Genomic DNA, 21,669 nt, shown 5'->3' with positions numbered 1-21,669 from the left:
TTGGGGTCTCAGATGAAAGCTAGTGAAACCTATAAGCTGCCTCTTAGGAACTTAATATATACCAGAGCCTCCTCTGGCTATGAAACTAACACCCCACCCAGAGTCCCCACATCAAGTGCCTATTGAGTAAATGATAGTCCAACTTAGAAAGGAGCCTGCACCTCTCTTAGGCTCCCCAGATCCCTTGGTGATTGCAAGCCTGAACATACTCAGGTAGGGCTATTGGGTTCTGGGAACCTTCCCCAAGAGAAGTCCCCATAGGGAGAGAGATGGTCATGGTGGACATCTCAGCAGGTCCTGCAGAGACAATCTGAATGAGTTTTGCTTTGCTTTCCCCAACAGCAGTATTTTCAAGGACAGGCATCTTGTAATGAAAAAGAAGGATCATTAACAGAAGCACCTTTCTTTCACTTGCAAAAAATTTGCTAGAGTTGCCATTGCACTGTAGCTCAAGGAAAAAAGCCCCATACCCTGTCCCTGCCTCTCCCTGGCTGGCTGTTTGTGCCCTCCAGTCCCAGATCTGGAGTCAGGTGCCTGGGAAGCTACAAGACTCTTGGGAAGCCCCCATATCTGGGAGCCCAAAAGTCACAGTCTGAGTTTTCATTCCTAGTCCTGTATATGGAGGGCAGATGCTAGATCTCCTGTCTGGATCTCCTGTCCAGTTGTTAGATTTACTGAGCCTCCTGGTCTCCATTATCCCAGGAAGCAGTTCCCATTATGCCCTCTAATTTGGGGAAAAAGGGACAGTGGGGCTTTCTTTTCCCCTTCCCGTTGGTCTTTTGCACAGTGGTCCCCATTTCCAACCATGGGGAATTTCTGGAGCAGAGAGGGTAGAAAAGAGTCATGGAGCACTCTTAGCATCACTGGGAACCACTGCTCCATGCAGCTGTTAGCATCAGTTCCAAGAGAGAAGGTTTTCTTGTGGGTTCCTATGCGTATGGCACCTTGGACTCACAACTGTGCCAAGGAATAGTCTTTCCACACAGATGTTAGCAGGGGACAGTATCCATACAGATGCTGACAGAAAGAATGGCAGTGTGAGGGAAATGCTGTCTCTAGCATCTGCCCTCCATATATAGGACTAGGGAATGAAAACTCAGACTGTGACTTTTGGGCTCCCAGATATGGGGGCTTCCCAAGAGTCTTGTAGCTTCCCAGGCACCTGACTCCAGATCTGGGGTGGAGGGAACTCATCATTTCCCACAAGCCCCTTCAGCCCTGTGATTTGGCTCCTCACTAAAATCTGAGGACCTTGGGAATGGGTGACCTTCAACATCCCTTCTTTCTTCTCTTGGTTCAACACCAGAGAATTCATGAAATGCGTGTGCTGCTCATTGAATGTGTTGGTTTTGAATTTTCCATGAGGTTTTCCCAATATCACAAAGTATTGCCCCACTTTAGATATTTTCAAAGGACATGGGCATACTGGCTGGGAGAGATAAGGGATGTGACAGGTGGGTCTGGGGGAACTCTCTCCTTTCAATCTAGATCAAATATTTTTAAAAACGAAACAAATTTTCTGCTTCACAGTGGCAGTTTCTGCACTGCTCCCTAAGTTTCATGTCAAAATTTCCCACTGGGAGTGCTTTCCTATGTTTGAGTAGCTCAGTGAATAGGGTATGAGTCCTGAAGGGAAGAGCTTGAGGGAAAGGTAGTGCCAGTGACTGGAAGCCAGGAGAGGTGGCAGCCTCACCTGTAATAAGCAGGATCTAAAATGCCCAATGACCAAGGGCCCCCTCTGTCCAACGTAGGGAGCCTGTGGCCAAGGTGGCATGGGAATGCAAGACTCCCATGGTGGACAAGGTCTGCCCCCTTGAGCACCCCACTTTCCCACCTATCCTTAGATACTCCTAGCTCTATCTGCCTCAAGACCTTTACACAGGTGGTTCTTTCTGCCCATGTTTGGTTCTTTTTGATCTCTATTTCTTTGAGGCTCTTCTTTGGAATCTGCTGAAGCAGCCCTGCCTGAGTTCTATTTCTGAAGCATCCAATTTTGGTCTCATCTCACTGCTGGTCCAGCAGGTTCCCATTGTAGCACCTGCCCAGGGGCATTACACTAGAAACTGGGGTGTGGTAGATGGTGAGGACTCCCCACGAGCCCTCTGGGATGACTACTCAGGCTGGATACATGCTGGGGCTCTTTGCTATGCTCCATTCTTTGTGCTCCTGGCCAGACCAGGTAGGTCAGTGGTGTGTTGGGTGGGCCTCAGCTCAGGATCCTTGGCTACAAAGCAGAGGGGGTACACATAACCTCAAGACCATGATCTGGCCATAGGCGTGGGTGCAGCTCAGATTCCCAGTGCTCTCTCCCCATAAATAAAAGATTTTTTTTTCCAGCTTTCACAGCCAATGCCTGCTCGCTGGCCCGGCCCTTTGTGCCCACACGTTGCCATGGAGATGGGCCATTCAAAGGCCTGGCACTTCAAGGCTTCCCTCCTCTCCTGAAGGGCCAGGGTGGAGGTAGCCAGGATGGTTGCCCAAGTCCTAGCAGGTACTGCTTCCTTTCTTCATCTAACTGAATGCTGGGCCCCACCAGGACTGGTATAAATGTAGCTACTAGTTCACACTTTGGTGTGGGTGAATAACTCCTGGCCCCACCCTGGAAATAGGTGTACTTTTACATTCAAAGTTTAATATAATAAAAAACCTGAGGCAGGAAAAACTATTCCTAAGGAAAACTGCTCCTCTAGGTCACCCTGCAGCCCAGGAAGGTTCTTGGCTCATGGAGAACATGAATAAGCAGCCAGCAAGCATCCAGTTAACTATGGAGATGCTTTTCCTTTCTCTTCCCTTTCTGAGCCTCATTTACCACTCTTAAAGTATGTTGCTTTCCACCAAGAGTACCTAGCATGGTTCCCTGAATGTGGGCCTAGGGGGATTTCAGCCTTCCTCCAATCCCCAGCATAAGGGAGCCAGTGTCTGACCCCAAGATTTGGGGTAAGCTGAACCTTCAGGGGACACCTAATCCATCCCCATAGCCCATCCGCTCTACACTCCATGTGCCTTGCAGTTTGGAGCTGTGAGTCACTTACAAAGAGCCTAGCAGAGTCTTTGAGGTTCTTCCGCTTCCTCTCCACCCTATGCACCACTCACACTTTTTTATCTTCCCACAATCCATCCTTTAATCATCTCCTCCAACTCATGCAACTAGAAAAATCTACAGAATTTTACTGGTGACAGCCAGACCCCTCCCACCCATCTTAGTATGGTAGAGGGAGAGGTGGCCATTTGGAATATGTCACCTGCTCACAGTGGCCCTTGAGGCAGGTCTGGAACAACTTGGATCCTGTTTTCTCTTCTGCATAACAAAAGTGGTCATTCACGCCTTTTACCAATGTCCACATATGTCTGGGGAACTGAGCTCTGTGGTGCTCCAACCCAGGAACTCTGGCGAGGGTAGCTCCCACCTCAGCAGTCAAGCCCAGGCTAGCCCTTGCTCTCACCAGCTCCATAGGTGATGACCCTGGTTTTAGTCCCAGGAGTAGACATGGGGTGTGTACTCAAATTAATATGGTTGTGCAGGCCAAACCAGTGGATGGGGCACTGTGGAAACTATATATAGCATGACCTTAACGTTTTACATTAACCTCTCAGAAGTGGATTCTCACTCCTGAAAGGGCACTGGGGTAGACTAGTGTCCCTTTTCAGTGGAAATGTCATCCATCTGCAGGCATTGCTGTCATACTCCACATAAAGCTCTAAAACTCAACTTTAATGGATATGCAGACCTTGGGCTGGTTGGACTCTGGCTCCCCTGGCAGGAGAAATAGTGCACATCCCCAGCCTCAGCAGAGTCATTCGTTCTTCCTTAGAGTCTCTGCCCATCTGGCTGGGTGCCTGTTCTCTGCTGTGTGATTCTCCAGCAGGCCTGCCCCAGACCCAGAACATATCTGGAAGATGGGAGGCTGCATTCCAGGGCAACGCACCCAGCAGACTATTAATAGAGCTGAGCCCTCCCTATTCTTCCACCCTCTGCACTCCTGGAGATGAGCTTCCAGATGCCACCATGGCTAATTTGGGCATAAGGCCCAGTAAGGGAAACCCCTGCAACAGGCAGAGCCCTACTTGGCACCTCCATGGGTGGGCACAGTTGGCTGAGCACTACTGCCTTCCTTGTCCTGTGTTATGTGGTGGCTGCTCTATCAAGGGAGCCAAGAGCAACAAAACCAGGAAGGATTCAAAACATGAAAGGGGGTTTGAATTTGAACCATCTGACCTTCAGGACTGGGCATCTCCCACCATGGTCTGCTTCCTGCAGAGGAGATAGAATGAAGTCAGAGACCCTAGGAGACTATAGCATTGTCACAAAGAAGAGGGCCTGTCAGTTCTGAGCCTGGCCATCTGTGATCCACTGCCCTTGACCTTCCATAAGCTCAGACAAGGACACCTGCATGCATCTGTGGTCTGTACATGAGTTCACCCATGGGGGTAGGGCTGACCTCAGCACATAGGAAAGAGGACTGAGCCAGGTCCTAGGTGCAAGGATGCCCTCAGCAAAGTAAGAACTGACATAACTCAGAACTCACTACCACACTCAACAGCAGGACATATAGATAGATTAAACACATCAAATCTTCTGTCAGAAGTGTTCCAGGCCAGTGTCACTGTCCTTGAAAGGAAGGGTACAAGATGGGCCTGACCAGGAGGGATATGGGCATAGACTCTCAGAGCCAGGGCCAGGTCTACACAGGGCAGAAACTCAGAATGTTTCTACTGCTTAGTTTTGCACACCCCATATTTTTGCTAACAAATTCATCTTTGGGGGATAAAATAAAATAAAAAATAAACTTTTTTTATTTCAGAGCAGTTTTATATTTACAGAAAAGTTGAAAAGACAGTAGAGAGAGCTCCCATATAATACACACACTGTTTCCCCTATTGTTAACATCTTACACTGGTATGTTACCATTAATTAGCTAATATCACCAGTTATTGTCAAATAAAGCATACTTTGGGGCTGGGGATGTGGCTCAAGCAGTAGCGCGCTCGCCTGGCATGCATGCGGCCCGGGTTCGATCCTCAGCACCACATACAAACAAAGATGTTGTGTCTGCCGATAACTAAAAAATAAATATTAAAATTCTCTCTCTCTCTCTCTCTCTCTCTCTCTCTCTCTCTCTCTCTCTCTCAAAAAAATATATATTTTTTAAAAAGTAAAGCATACTTTATTCCTATTTTCTTAGTTCTAACCTGATATGACTTCTGGTCATTGAAACTTCCCAAGAACCCATGTTAACCCAGAAATGTGTTTATCCAACTGGGCCTCCCCTAGATGTTCTGTCCCAGCCCTCCTAAGGAGCTTTTCCAGGGATCAGGCCTGACAAAATAGGACAAGAGAACCATCACAGGTCTAGTTGTCACCCTTACTCACTATGCATCGGGCCTCAGTTTCCTCCTTTGTGATGTGCCTGGGCTGCTGCCACAACCACTCCACACTTGGCATCCAGAGAGGGTACAATGGGGCCTTTCCTTGTTTGTGGTTAGATGCTTGTTTGGGCCAGAAACTTCCATCCAGAAAACTGAGGCCACAGCCACAGGATTTCCTTGTCCTAGAACCAAATGGGTAGGGCCAGGGAATACGGCCTATTCCACCAGGGACCCACAGGTGGAATGACTTCTAGAGGTGAACACCCTAGTCATCAACTCCCAGTTCTCACTTCCCACCACCATCCTCCCATCTCCAACCTCAGCAGAAAAATGTGATCTTTTCCCAAAAAAGCTCAGCAGGGACTAGATAAGACAGTAGGAAAGGGATACCTGCTTGCTTTGGGGGCAACAGTTATTCCTATTTCACTATAATTCCTGGAGCTATCCTTGTGATTACCCAGAACTCAGACCTGTCAGACATCCCTTCTCAGACCTGAATAGATGACTGCTGGGCAGGTCTTGGGTAGAACAGATTCCTGCAGAGGTGGGCAGTTGGCCTTGCCCATCACAGGTCAGGCACTTAAGGAGTAGCAATCTAACCCCTCCTCTAGAGAGTCCTGGATCACTTCCCTCTGCTACAAGTAATTGGTTTCCCTGCACCTTCTTGATGGACAAACATACCCAGGCCCTGAAAAACTTAGTCTTGAGTAGCCCCAGCCCACTCTGGGACACCCCCCAAGGATGCCCCTTCCCTTAAATTCCTCCTCCTGCCCTCCCCATTCCTGATAATTCTCCTTCCTAGGAAGTAAGTCTTACTTCATTTCACCATCAGAGAAAACGAGGCTGGAAAGTTAAAGGAACTGCCAGCCCATGTCTGTGAAATGCTTGGAATTGGCTGGTCACCTGTGATACTTGGTTTCAATAGAGGTGTGACAAAGTAAGGAGGGAATAGTTTACTGGAACCTTAAGGAGAAGCTTAAGTGAAGTTCACTGTCAAGAGCTTGAGCTTTGAGCTAAAGGACCAAGTGGGCCTCTGTGCCCCCTTGTTGAACTTGGTACTGCTTCTGAGGACCAGGACAAGAGACAAATTAATTAAAGCAGGACTCTGCTAATATGGCTCTAATGAAGATAAAGAGGGTGAGCAGGAGCACTTGGTATGGACCTCTGAGTAGATAGAACAGCCAGGATGGCCCATGTCACTGCAGTATCACTGGCAGCAGCAAGAGGAGCTGGGCATCAGTTGTTTTATTTTTGAACGTTACTTTATTTTCTGTTTTGAATGGGTTCTGCCTCTTTACATCCATCTTCAGCCCCAGCTGTACTTGCAAATGCCCCTTTCTTACCTCCCACAGTAATATCTGTGTGTGCTCTCCCCTCATCACCCTCCCAGGTACTGTGTTCCCTCCCTCACTCTTCTCCAGTTGTACCTCCAGGTGAACTCAGCCAGCCACTACTTTGATAAGCCCTGCTGCCCTTGTGTGCGAAGTGGGTTTGTGTATATGCTACATCTCATTATAACTTAAATATGCATCTTTCTTATCTTCCTATTTTGATTAATTCATTTCATGTCTTTTCCCATTTTTCTTTTGCATTGTTGTTTTTACTGATTTCTCTATATAACCCAAACAGTCCTTTGTGAAACGAATTGCCAATATTTTCACTTTATCATTTTATCTTTTCATTTTGTTTCTCCCCCCATGCATCTACTTTTTTTATTTTTAAGAGGTTGACTATATCCATCTTTCATTTTATAACTTCTAGGGTTTTTTTTAATAATTCTTAGAATGATTTAAGACTGTAGTGTTTTGTGGTTTTTTTTCCTGTTTTCTTCTAGTAGTTTCATTTTTACTTCTTAAATCTTTGGTCTGTTTTGAAACTTATCTTAGTGCCAAGGAATGAAGCAGGAATCCAACTCTTCCCCAAATGTCAATTTAGTTGCCCTATATTTGCTGCATATTTAGAATAACTTATCAAATAATCCATCTTTTCTTCCTGGATTTGATCTGTCCCCTTCTCATACTTGAATTCAAGCATCTTTCTGGACTTTTCCATTATCTGACTCTTCTTGGATTGTGTTAATCATTGTGGTCTTAGACTATAACATACTTTTGGATCCAACATTGTCAGCCTCTCTCCTTATGCTTTTTTGTTTCATATGAACTTCAGAATTGCTTTAGAAGGGCTTCCTCATTCATTCAAAGAACAAGCAGCCCTTGAGCTTTGCACTTTGGGACTTAGCAGGCCCTGCAGGTGGACTACAGTCATGATGCTATCCAGGGTGCTGGATTCTGGTTCTGCCCACAGCCTTGGCATATAGCCTAGATAGAGGATCTTCTTTCTGGATGTTCTCTCTTGGTCCTAGCCAAGCTATGAGGTTCTGTGAGCCCAAGTGTGGGCCTCTTTGCATACATGCACACACCTCAGCAGAGGTGGCCCAGCCCTGCAGAACCAGTTGGAAAGGCCCAGTGACCACAGCAGTGAACAGTATTGGATAGGGATGTTCAGATGGACCAGAGAAAATTACTCTAGCCTTTCTGATGAGCTGACTATTCAAAGCAATACACCTGGAAGGTGGGAAGTCCATGGACCTTTAAACTAAGCCTACAGATGCTCAGCTCAGAGCCTGAGCATCAGTGGGAACCTACCCATAAACTTGACCCACAGACAGGATGATTGAGAGTGGCAGCTGATACCTTGGGACCCAGGACATAGGCAGCCCATGGCTCTGTGCCTACACTTCTCCTCACTCCTTCACTTTCACACCCGGGCCCCAGTTCAACATAGTAGCCAACTTCCTAGGAGAGACTTACCTGGAAAAAGCCAGCTGCCTAGAGGGAAATGGCCATGGCTGGAGGGTTGGTGGGTTGGGCACTAAACAAAGGGCAGGAGTCAGGGGATGGACAGATCCTGGGTGTCTTGATACTAGTTAGGAGAAGCCTATCTAAGACTAGCAGCAAACCGCAACCAAACTGGAGTATAAGTGGGAATCCTAGTTAAAAATACCCCAGTATCAGAAGCCACCTGCTACCATAGCCCCTTAACCTCTCTTGCAAGAGGCCAGCAACAGGGATCATTGGACATATAAGAGAACTCCAGCCCTACATCTAGTGAGATCTAGCCACAGGCCTCTGCTCTAGTACCAACCACACTGATCTCTGTTTCACCAAAAGGCCAGTTCTGGCACCACCCATAACCCTGAGCAGGGATCAATTGAGGCTCAATCCAGGATCAGATTGGTCTCCAATCTGCATAGACTTCTGTCCCATGACTTATACAGATGCCAGATAGGTTCCATCCTAATCATTCCTTTGAGCTTCCAGGTGACCACATGACATGGACACATCCTTTGTTCTGGAATGACTAGCTGAGTCAAGTCCTTCCTCCTTTTAGCTCAGTTTTCCTACTTGTACACTATAGACATGAGGGGAGGCAGGTCCTCCAGATATATGGGGGTTCTGGACCTAGACTCCAAGAGTATTTGTTGGATGCCTAAATGACTGAGAAAGAAAGCAGATAAAGACAGGGAGTAGATGAAGGTGAGGAGTTCTGTGGTACGTTTTGTATGGGGCCACTGAGCTCTGAGTCAGGCTGGCCCTTCTGTCTCAGCAAGATACGGTGGAGCCAGCCCTCAGGCTCTCCATCTGGAAAACGAAGAGATCTTCATTTCTTTTTTTTTAAGAGAGAGAGAGAGAGAGAGAGAGAGAGAGAGAGAGAGAGAGAATTTTAATATTTATTTTTTAGTTTTCGGCAGACACAACATCTTTGTTTGTATTTGGTACTGAGGATCGAACCCGGGCTGCACGCATGCCAGGCGAGCGCGCTGCCGCTTGAGCCACATCCCCAGCCCCGAGATCTTCATTTCTATGAATCATAGTGACCCAGTAGAGTGGCCCTGGTTTCCAAGGAGCCCTGGGAAGAAGAAGGCTGGGCACTGGCCAGCTGTGGCATCCAAGGCCAGAGGTTAAAACAAGCTGAGTTGTGGCAGCAGTAGACCCCTCACTGAGGTTGCAGAAGAGCTTTGTGACGTCCTCCACTCCCATCCAGTCCAGTGAGCAGCCATGGCCACCCCTAGGTGTGCCTTCCTGGCCCCACTAGGGGTCCCTTAGCAGGTGCCCCAACTCCCGGCCCCCACCCTGTTTTTTTTTTCTTTTGTGTATCAGGGATTGAACTCAGGGGTACTCAACCACTGAGCCACATCCCCAGTCCATTTTTGTATTTTATTTAGAGACAGGGTCTCACTGAGTTGCTTACCACCTCACCATTGCTGAGGCTGGATTTGAACTAACAATCCCCCTGCCTCAGCCTCCAAACCACTGGGATTATAGGTGTGCACCACTGCTCCCAGCTTGACTGCCTGTTTTGGACTGTCTGCTAGACTCTTTGTATGAAGAGTGGCTCCCAATTTAGCTGTCACTGCTAAATGGGTGGCTCTGGAAGAATCTACATTCCCTGTAGGGACAGGGAAAGGGCATGAAGCCACAGTATTACCACAGTATTACCTTGGGCACCATTTGGGAACCTCATCTTCTAGAGTTCTACCCCTGCAGAAGACTGAGTTCACAGGCACCCAAACCATCCCATTTATCTCCAGCCCTGGCTCAGGCTAACTCTGCCTGCTCAGAAGCCAACATCTCTACAACACTCTCTGAGTGCTGTAAACCCACCACCAGTGAGCGAGCACCAGAGTGGCCTAAGGTCATCCCAAGGTCTGGGAGCCCTAGGGACTCACCAATCCTTCTAGAAGCCAGGAGAAGGGGCAAACTCAGCATTGGGGTCCAGTTGTCAGCACCGTGTGTCCCTCCTAACCTGAGTTTCTTCCCCTCTCCCTGCTCAGACCCATTCTGGAGACCAGCCACACAGGCCACAGGTGAGGACCAACACTGTAATGCACATACCCCATTGACAATCCCAACAATTCTCCTAAGGGTCTGAAGGATGTGTGACCTGGCAGGGTGCAGCTTGGCAGAACCTATGATAGCATCTGATAGAGAGGCATTGACTTGGTGTAGAGGTCAGAGGGATTCAGAGATCAGCAGGCCCAGCGGGATTCTTAAAAATGCTGCCAAGGGTTGGTTTGTTGGCCCTTTTCCTGTGCCAGCGTGGTTGCTGCTTTGTGGGACTTTGATGAATAAGAGATGAGGAAGCTGATTAATTATGGCTTAACATGCACCAAAGTTGAGCAGAGGGACTGGTAGGGGTGGGATTCCTCATGGGATACAGTCTAATGACAGCAAAAGGCCAATGAACCCTCCACAGCCCTGAGGTGGAGGAATGGTAAGAGGCTCCTGGAGGAAGCAGGGGCTATAGTTGGTCAAAGAAGGACTGCCAAAATGTTCATCTACCTAAATCCCCAGACCTTCATTTCTACCTTCATTTCTCATCTGTAAAATGGGTGGTGGTAGAGTTCCCTCAAGCACACAGCAACTCTCTGTTGTGAGAGCAGATGGCAGACTGGCATCCCAGATCCCTGGCACTGAGACCATATCCCCAGCCACCCACTCAAGTTGGCATACTGGGGCTGCAGGTCTGGGTTTGCAGCTTGACCTTTGTTCAAGCTTCCTTCCTTGACTCCCCTTGTGCTTTTCTGGAGTGGCCCAGATCACACGCAGCAAATTCCCTTTCTTTCTCATTCCTCCCCAGGAGGTCACTGAGGACCTGGAAGCCTGAGGTTATCCCACAGGAATGCCTGAGCACAGCCACAACAAGCCTATCTCTCAGAAAGAAAACAAGCACCTGGAGACCTTGAAAGCAGTGACCTCCTGTGGAGTCTGAACTATGTCCCTGTCAGCCCAGGGCAATAAAGGATCCTCTTACTCCAAGTTGAATTCTGAATGGAACTATGCATTTGAGTGAAAATTCTGTATTCTATCCTAGGGTCCCACATGGTCCTCTCAGTGGACAAGAAAGGTAGATAGAGAACAGACAGTGATCAGCTGACCATACTCAGAAAGATTAGTGTCTGCTAAATTCAGAGAGGCCAAGACTCAGGGCTGAGGTCGCCAGCAGGGCAAGGTCCTTTCATGCATACCAGGCTGGTTATGGAGCTGAGTCCTGTGGCAAGGGTGGGTGATGAGCCAATCACATGGCAATACCAGATCTCAGTGAAGGGATGTGGAAAAATGAGTGAGTTGGCAAGAGGCTGCACCTCATGTGTAGCAGGTCTGACAGCAGAAAGTCATTCAGACAGGTGCTGATGTGGTCCTGCATGACCTGCCCAGCTGAGGCAGGTCATGACATTCATTTCAACCCTGAGGACAGAGCTATCTGCAGACACCAGTCCATGCCTTCTCCCAATCCCCAGGGTCATCGATCCAGAAAGCTCAGAGAACTCAGATCCACACAGCCCAAAGGCCTGTCATCTCAACACCCCTGCTGGGTCTTCCCAGGAACCAATCAGTATAGACTTTGCTAAAAAGGAAAGTAAGTAGCCAGACTTTCTCCACTGGTTCTCTGGCTCCTCCCTCCAGAGGTCACTTCCTTGGGCTAGTTGTGCCCTTTAACCAGAGGCTCATTCCCTGTCTAACTTTCCCCACTGGCTGTTAGCTCCTATCCCTCTCTCCCCCTTAGGGCCCTGGGTGGTGATGACTCTAAGTCTGCCTCTTTGGAGTGTTCCACTCCCCATGCTGCCCAGCACCTGCCCACACCCTGATAAATATGCCTTACCAAACCCTCCTACACAGCCTGAGTAGGACGCTGTGTCCTCTTGGAGGCAAACTGACCATCTACACAGCTCTGCTCAGTTCCCCCTCTGGCCATCTCCCTTCCTATGAGCCCCTTCAGCATTTAATTCCATAACCAGGGATTTTACCACAGGTTCAGCTTCCTGTAAGGAAGGTGCTGACTAAGACGGGGGGGACACAGGTAAACTGCCCATAGCCCATGGCAGCCCATCTCCTTCTGTAGGTCTGGCCCTACTCCCAGCAACCTGTGGGCAGGTTGCTGGGCCAAGCCCAACCCAGAGCATCCAGAGACAACCAGGCTTTGGCTGATGGAGAAAGTTTCAGAATCAGAAGCCTCCACTGCAGTGCTGGTTCCTTGTTCCTTCCACACCTACTCCATCCCTCCCATTTGGGGGACCAGAAACAGCGTGCTCAGAATGACTGTCCCAGCTGCTGCAGAAGCTTTGAACCTATAGAGGGTGGAGTCAAAATCTTTAGTCATGGTGGGAAGCCCTGGGTCATGGATAATTAAAACCATTCATGAGTGGTCAGCATAGAAATGTCCTCTTCGGATCTCTTACCAAGGATAGCAGATAGGGATTGGAGCCCTGTCTTCAGTCTGTCATCTAGCATCACATGACCAGTTTTCTGGTCTGTGGTAGCCCTTCAAGCAGAGCTCAGTTACTGGTCTGGGACCTGCTATATGCAGGCACCCTAGAGGAAGGGTGCTGGCCTAAGGACTAATCATGGACTCCCACTGTCTCTGAAGTTGGTCTTGAGTTCTCCATCTGTAAGATGGGTGACACACCTCCCATATGGTTGGAGGAGAATTCACGGGGAGAAGGGCGCCCGCCCCGAAGCCACCACAAGGTCCAGCCTGGTTGAACTCAGCTACTAGCACCCACTGGAAAGATGATTGTGGATGTCCATCCCTCCCATTTGGGGGACCAGGAACAGAGGGCCTGGGAGTGTCTGAGTTCCCCTGTGGCTGGCAATTGAATACACTGCATAGTGACCTGGAAAGCCAAGGCTGGGACAAAGGCAACAGGGACAAACCAGCCAGAAGTGTGGTCAGGGGAGTGAAGGGGTCTGGACACTGTAGCCTCCACACCAGGCCAGAGGGTCAGCACAGATGCCACCACTAGTCCCTACACCCACGAGGTTGCCAGTCTCCACATGCTCAGATGGGAGCAATATGGTTCTGGAAGATCACTGCTTTCCCTGGGGAGCCCTGTGCCCTGCTTTTCTCCCCCAGGGCTACCTCTGAGGTCATGTGGCTCCATTTGAGGGGAGGCAGAGAACACTGGACTGTCCAGTTACCAAGTCTCTCTACTTCATATCACCAGAAGATGCTGACTGGGGCTCCATCCTTCTAAGGGGACTAAAACGCTCTCAAAATTAGGACCCTCCAGCCACAGGGAGGGGCCTGAACCCTGGTCTAGGCACAGTGACCTACAAATCGGCAGTAGCTCAGTCAGCCAGGAGTACTCTGGGCTCAGAGAGGCCCAGCTCCCAGGATTCCTCATCGTGCAATGCAGCCTGCAGAGACACTGGTGTGACAATTGGCTGAAGATGCCCAGGGTGCACCCAGGAGCCACCTGTGTCTGCAGGTAGATCCCAGCAGGAATGGGAGATGGGATACTTGCAAATGTATGTGGGGAGGGGTGCAATTAAGTTCTCTGGTCCCACAGCTGGGGCTGGTTTGGTGGAGGATGGGGGAATACTAAGCAAGTGGATTTGGAGGGAATCTTCAGAGTTTGGAGCCCCTATACCAAGAAAGGGATGGATGGGACACCTGCAGAAAAAGGGTGGGGTCCGGCCTCGGAGCACCCGGACCGCGAAGGGGTTAATAAGCAGGGTTTGCAGAAACGTGGGTATTGAGTGCAGGTGGGGGCATCTTCCTGGCCTCCCGACTCACTTCAGAGCCTCCTGTTTCTTGGGGTCAGGCCAAATGGGGGTGAAGGGGGACGCTGGCGGCAGTAGAGGGCGTGGGGGACAGGGAGGTTCCAGCGTTGCCCTCATAAGGAAGGTGGTGAGAGGAGGCAGCAACGCCTCCCACCGTCTGCAGCCTGAGGTCCCTTACAGGACTTGATTGAGAAGTATGAGGGGTATTGGGGGGCTGTCTTCTCTGACAGCCCTGTGGGACCCCTCCCCCCACCGGGTGCAAGGATCCCGCAGTGGGGGCAAGGGAGGGTGGGCTTCATGTGGGTTGGGTATGCCCTGCCTGGGGGAGCTGGGGTGGGCACACAACCTGTCCCAGGTGTCCATCCCAGCTGGCCTGTTAACGTCCACTGTGCCGCAAGCTGCACACACGTTTCCTTGCACGTGCACATGTCTATGTGGGCTGCACACTTGCACGCCCCACATGCACATGCATGCCAGTGCTGCCCCAGTGTGCACATGTACAAACATTATGGGTGCACTCAGATTCAGGGTTCATATCCATGTCTTTGCCCCATCTTCACGCCCACGTCCACACATGATGCATGCAGCATGCCTGCTATGCTCTCCATGCTTGGCACATGCTGGGGCCCATAAGTAGAACCCACTTTCACACCTACATGTTCATGTATTGTGGGGGAAGGGTATCAGGGACACACAGACAGAAGAGTGAGAAAGCCTCAGCCCCATGTCCATCTGTACATTCTGGAGTCTCCCCTTCAAAGTCCCTTGGGTGTGTGTGTGTGTGTGTGTGTGTGTGTGTGTAACATGGTATGCGTCTGCACGTGTGTGTCTGAGCGCATGACCATGTGTGCCTGTGAGCATATCGGCATGTGTTGATTTGCCTCGGGGTGTGGGTGCTCCTTGTGTGGGTAACCAGGAGAACTATGGCCGAATTTTACCCAAATCTGGAGCAGAAGCCCAGGAAAAGTAAAGTGGAGGTTTGTTCAGTGTCCCCATCCTAGGGGGTGAGGTGCAGTGTCTTCCAACCACTTCCCCACCCACCAGTGCTGGGACAAAGTAGTGGCTGATGATGGGCTTGAATCCACCTGGGCGCCCATTTCAAACCTCGAGGTCAACATCATGACAAACAGGTTAAACCCTGGATGTACTTGACTGTGGCTGCAGCCAGCTAGGGCAGATGACCCAGTATGACCTCAGGGAGGCCCTGCCTTCAGCATCTCCATTTCTCCTTGGTGGCAGCCTTCAGGTGAGAGGTTTCAGGTGGTCTCACCTGCACCAGGTATTGTATGAAATGCTGAGGGGATGGACACCAGGCTGGTGCAGGTTACAGATAAGGGTGATAGTGATCCACTTGCTATGGTGAATAGTACCCCGAGAGGGGGCTCAGAAAGGCAGAGCCACACGCCTGTCTCCCAGCCACAACCAGTATCTTCATCTGTAAATTGGGAACAAGTAGGTCATCTTTGTAGGTTGTGTGAAGGTAAAATATGCCAATAGAGGTTTGAGCAGTAGGACTGGCCATTACTCTTTACTAAGCCTCAGCCTTACTGTCTGTAAAGTGAGTACTGCTTCAGCCAAGGTAAGGAAGAAGCGAGCTCCCAGACCAGGGGCTGAGCTAGGTGGTGGTCAGCACCCAGACTCCACCTGGTAAAGGGGAGCTCACAGGGCCTGATTCCTGGGTATGGCATGGCAGAAGAATAGTGGCCTAGATTTGGGTCCAGGCTCAGCCATCCATTAGCAGTGTGACCTTGGGTGTAACAAGTCACCTCTCCCTGCCTCAGTTTTCTTGTCTGTAACATGGGTCAATAATCAGTGGTTTGGGGGGCACGTCAAGGCTGATGCCTGGTGGGGCTGGCCCAGCTTTCCTGTGAAATTTTGACCCCCATTTTCTACCTTCAAAATTCCTCAGACACCTCTCCCTGACCCATCAGTCAACAGAGGTTTGCCTGAAACCCTTGCACTACCAACCAGGCTCCTCCCTCCTCCCCATTCATAGATGGAACCCTGGGGGCGTGGTTGTACACAGGCTGAGGCAGGAGGATCACAAGTTGAGGTTAACTTGAGCCACTTAGCAAGACCCTGTCTGAAAGAAAGAAAGAAAGAAAGAAAGGAAGGATGGGATGTACCTCAAAGGCAGAACATTCCTGAGTTCAATTCCTGGTACCACAAAAAAAGATAGAGAGGGAGAGACATCTACAGATGGAGCTATAAAAGCCCATTGAGGCAGACAACTCCCCTGGAGGCCACTAGTGAGTAGGGGTAACAGAGAAGGTGGAGGGCATCTAGGGAGCAAAGACACTGCAGAACACGTTTCCTCAGCCGGGGCAGCTCTGTCCCTCTGCCCCTCCCAATGAGGGTCCTATAGAACCACTGAACCTGTTTTGTTATTCTGGGGATTCTTCAATCAGGACTGGCCCTCTTCCTGGGTCCAAAGGAGTGAGAGGGGAGAGGGAAGAGGGAGTGAAGTCTGTCCCAGCAGGTGTCAACAAGCAAGAAGACTTGTAGAAGATCTGTAGAGGAACCCCCATCACAAGGCTGGGTTGGGGCCCTTGAATGGGGGAGATCCTGCCATCCTAGGAGACTGGGGGCTAGTTCTCAACTGGAGGAAGGGCACAGTTTGTTGCTCTTTTTGATGCAAGTGATTAGCTGTCTGTGAGGGTCAGGGCTTGTGGAACCAAAACTTCCAAAAGTGTTCAGGCCCTGGGCTCACCCTCCCTCTACTGCCCAATCCCGAGCACCTCCCCCACCCCTTGCTTCTGCCCTGGCTTGAAATTCTGGCTTTGTGGCATGGATGCCTATGGCAGCCAGTACACACCAAAAGGGGTCCAGCTGGCAAAGCCAGGATGGTAGAGAGGCAGAATGAGCCCTCCTGCAGCCCTGGGCCTGTGGCCTAGAATTTCTCCTCAGGGGTTCTCAGTCTGTGCATCCGGAAGAAGGGTCAGGAGAAAAAAGACATTGAATGAGAGAGAGAGAGAGAGACAGAGACAGAGACAGAGACAGAGAGAGAGAATATGTGTGTGTGTGTGTGTGTGTGTGTGTGTGTCTGTGTGTCTGTGTGTGTGTAGTGGAAGGAGTAAATGAGCAAGTGACACCTACCCCAACCCTGTCATAGGGTTACTGAGGGCCCTAGGTACTTGGTTGTACCTGGTCAGTGAAGTTCATGCTTCCAGGTACCCAGCCTGGTGACCCTGACCTCTGACCTTCAGGCAGGACTGCCCAACTTTCAGTAGCCACCCATGGTATAAGCCCTAAGAACTGTGCACCCTACCTCCTCTCCAGCCCCATGAGTACTCTCTCAGGGGCCAGTCTCTGCACCTCTTAGTGTCCTTGCCCTGTAGCTAGGTGCACCCATACCTGATCAAGGTCGCTAGCATCCTCCTTGTGACCAAATTCTAGATGTTGCATTTGCTCACCACCATCTACTCATTCGTCCATTCATTCCTGGTCTGCAGACCCTACTCTGAACCAGACATGAAGGAAAGTGATCTTCCCCTAGGGTTAAGTGCTTTAAAGGACAGACAGTCACAGAGCTACCACTGGAAGCCCAGCCAGCAGGGTGGGCACACAGTCCCACACCCCTGTGTCTCTCTACACCATCTCCGGAGTGCGTGGGCCTGGCTGGGTCCCACCACACCGGGTGTTTTGTGCTGCAGTTTCTTCTTTTGTCACTGTATTTTAAACATTTTGCACATCGGAAACTATTCTTGTTCATCATCCTTTACTGGTATGTGTGGAATCCCTTCCAGAAAATGCACCATAATTTATTTATTTAAATCTGCCTTGGCCTCTTATACTGGCCATAGCCATGTAGCCAGACTCTAGAGATGCAGCTCTCCTCTTATACATGTACCCCAGCAGGTTCTCAGCTCTAAGGATGGCCATCTCTGCAGGGGTTGCTTCAGGGCCCCTTCTCTCCTACCCTCTTCACATAGCTTCCAGCCTCACCAGCTACGTCCTAATAGTCTTCCCTATCTCCGGTGGAGTCCATGGCCCTGCCCTGCTGTGGGAGGATAGAGACTGAAATGATGGTGGCACTGACCTGCCTGTTTTGATGGCAGTCTAATGCCTTGTTCTGACTGTCTTGTTCTGATGGAGGCTGACCATGGTCCCTGATTACCCTCCTCAGGGTAGCTAGACCCAGGCAGTGGGGCCAGGAGACAGAGGCTATTGGTAGACCTTCCTAAGCAGCCTTGGAGAGCTGCTGAGTAGACAGAAACCAGAGTTCCCAGGTCAGCCCAGTTGGACCTGGCAGGCAGTGAGCCCCGTTCAGCACTCTGATACATGGACCTGGGCTGATCTGGGATGTAGGGGTGTTAAGAACTGACTTAGCTTCATTCAGATAGCCTGTCTCATGCCCAGGGGTGCTCTTTGGCCCTCCAGTCAATACCTCAGCATTCTTAACTGGCTCTCATGAATCACAGTCCATGGAATTGAAGCTCCACAGTTGGTAGATGTCAAACAAGGGTTTTATGGTCAAATTTGGGATCAGTTGGGTTAAATGGTGCTGAAAATATTTCTTTTCTTCTTTACTGCAGAATATCTCAGGGCCTTGGTTTTAGAGTGGGGTAGGTAATATTCTCTCTGATAGACATTCCTATGTGCCAAACTTCAGGGCCTGCTGTGCCCAGGAACCCACTTGGGGCCCTGGTGACTGGGGTGCCTTAGAGAAGTGGAGGGGGAAACCTTTGGGTCCTCAGCAAGCACAGGCCCTGAGATAGGTGGGCAATCCCACACACACATCTACACCCATGGGGCTCCTGATGGGTGGAGGGATCATAGTTTTTCCCAGCAGTGCAAGGCAATGTGCAAATTTAACCTTTGGATTTATGACTCTATTTCTTTGCAGCAAATGTCACGGGAAATGTCAGGCCAAGGCTGAAGCTGGGCGAGGGGCCCATCAAGAAAGAGGATGGGGTTAAGGAGGCTGGAGGACCCAGGGAATTAAGCCAGGGTGGGACTTCAGGCCCCTCACCACCTCCCGGGAGCCCTCTCAGATTGCTCCTTGCTTGCCTAGGTCCCCAGCACTGTGTCCTCAATTTGTCCCAGCCATTGTGACCTTGTTAAGATGTTGCTTTTATTCACCCTCCTGCCAGGGCCCAGATGGGGCCGGCTCAGGGACCTGCCAGAAATTCCCCCCTCCCCCAAGTCTGGGCAGCCATAGGATCAGCTTGTGCAATACTGGCTGGCTGTGTGACCTTGGGTAGCACCGCCCTTCCCTGGTCACTGGAGGCCTCATCTATAATCCACGGCTGTTGACCAGAGGTGGTGTTCCTGGCTCAGTGCCCTCATGAGTAGGAAATACTCCAAGTCCTGGGATTGTCGGGTGTGGGGCTCTGGGGGAGCTAGGTGGGGATGGGTGCAGGGCCAGGATGAAGATTGGCTTGTAGCATCCCATAGCAGCTCCAAGGTCTGGAGCAGACTCTGCACACTGTAGGTGCTCAGTAAAAATAGTGAGTAACATGGAAGGCAGAAAAAGTCTTAGGCTGGCTGAGAATCCATGTTCACCATGGTTACTTGGCCCCCTATCCCTCCCCCACCACATACAGCTCAGCCTGTCTTGTCACTGGGCTCTGCACTGGTTCTCAGATCTGGAAGGTTGTTCAGTGAATGCTGACCACCTCCCTGCCATATGTGGAACCTATGCAGCTGAACAGAGGGTCTCGGACTCCCTTGGCTACTTCCTTCTAACAGCTCCACATCACCCCTGTACACAGCTGCACTCCACTGGGCATCCAGGATCCCCAAATTCAGTCTATGTGATATCATATCCTTTGTATTGGACATCCAACCCCACAATCCTGGCCTGCCCACTCTACCTATCCCCAAAGACAGGTTCATTGAACAAAGTCTGACCTTCTCCCTGACCATTCCCTTTTATTCCTCATGGCAGGCCTGCCTTATTAGATCACCCCCTCCACCTCCTGGCTCAAGACCACAGACACCCCTGCCTACCATCTTATTTTCCAATAAGATGGTATTTTCCACCCTTCCTGCCTAAACCCTCCCAAGGCTGCCTCTAGGTGAAACTTTTTCTCCTTACTTTCAGGGCCTGAGCCAGAGGGTCTCATGTAAGAACTTTTTCTTCAACTTTTGCTTGGGGAAGCTCCAGGTGCTATTTCTTGTAACCCCATCTCCATGTCTCCCAAACAGTCTAACCCTGGCATGAGAGTGCAAAGAGCCATTAAAATTGGGGTGGATATATCTGCAGCACCCCATATAGGGAGGGCCCAAGTGGCAACTGTCAGTAAGAAGCAGCATTCTCACCAAAAATGCCTGGGTTCCTCTATGCCCCGGAGTCAGCTCTGGGAGATGCCAAAGCCAGGGACCCTTAGGGCTGGCTGTCTAGCGTGGGCTAGTTGGTGGGCTCTCTACCCCCAGCCTCTACCCACAGCCTCCCTTCCGTACATGGATGGTATGAAGGTGGATTCACTGGTGAGGGAGTGCTGCCTATAGTGCCTGGATCCTGAGAAATTCTTTTGGATGCTCTGGCCAGTTCCTGGGACTCCTTCCTATGCACTCTAGAAAACCTCCTATACTTCATGCCCTGAGCTTGGGAACTCACTGAGGAAATTGAGACTGTTGATGGCACTTCAGGCCCCTTAATAGGAAATGAGGCCCCTATCTCCCTGAGCCTCCTTCCTACCTGTCCTGCTCCAAGGAAATCCAGGGTACAACCCAGGCAGCCAAAGGAGATAGGCATGTGTACCCTACAAAGATTCCTGGAGCAAAAACCTCTGCTGGGCTGTGGAAGGCACATAGAAGGAACTCTTGTCTGGCCTCTCCCACACAGGTTCTTTTCCATCAAGGTCTATGCTGGCCATTCTATGAGGAGTAAAGCATTGGTTCAAGCTGTGGAGAGCCCAAATGGGACCTAAGTCATAGTAGGATGAGGGTGGGGCTGCACAGGTTCCAGGCAGGTCTAGCATCTGGGGATTCCAGAGGAGAGGGGTGTTTCCACTTCTCAGTGAGGAAACTGAGGTTTAGCTCAAGTCCCTGAACAGGAGTATGGCCATAGGAACTTTGTGCTTAGAGGGACATTTGAAATTTTCTGTCTTGAAAGTTTGGAGGCTTTTGTCCCACCATTCACTTTGAGCTGGTTTGGTTGATGTTGCCATGGGAGGGGCTGCATGTATTCCTGCCTAGTCCTTGTAGGAGGTCTGGGCAGTGGGAGGCTGGCCCACCTGTCCTCTGGGTATGGCCTCCACCCCAGAAGCTCTTTCCTTGGGCTATGGAGTATGCTGCCTCCCCAGCATTGGCCAGCCACCAGAAAGACTAAGGGAAGATTGTGGGCCATCCCAAGAGGTGCCACACCCAGCTTTCTTGGCCCTACCTGTCTGCATGCTGTACCCAGCCAGGAACCTAGGAGTTGGCCCTAGTGTACCTCCCCTTTCATCAAGCCCAATCAAGTGCCCTCCCCATATGTTCTCAACTGTCAGCTTCTCTCATCTACCCTGGTGGAGGCCTCAGGTCTCCCTGGATACATTCAGTCCCCTTTGTCCTCAGAGAGCACACAGCTGGCTAGTCACACCTTGCCCAGCCCCTATCTTCCAGTACTCACTGGCCTACAAGGGATGAGGTATGTGGCCTATGTGCCTGGGACTTGCCTCTCAGGTCTCCTTGAGGGCTACAAATGAACCCTCCAGGGACATCTAAGGAAGCAACAGGACTATTCATATCCTCTTAGCTGGGAGATTCTCCTGCCCCACCTGCAGAGTTCATGAGGGCTATGATCTTGAGT

Source organism: Marmota marmota, unplaced genomic scaffold, assembly GCF_001458135.2.
Source record: "Marmota marmota marmota unplaced genomic scaffold, marMar, whole genome shotgun sequence".
Classification (NCBI taxonomy): domain Eukaryota; kingdom Metazoa; phylum Chordata; class Mammalia; order Rodentia; family Sciuridae; genus Marmota; species Marmota marmota.
This window is presented reverse-complemented; position numbering follows the sequence as displayed.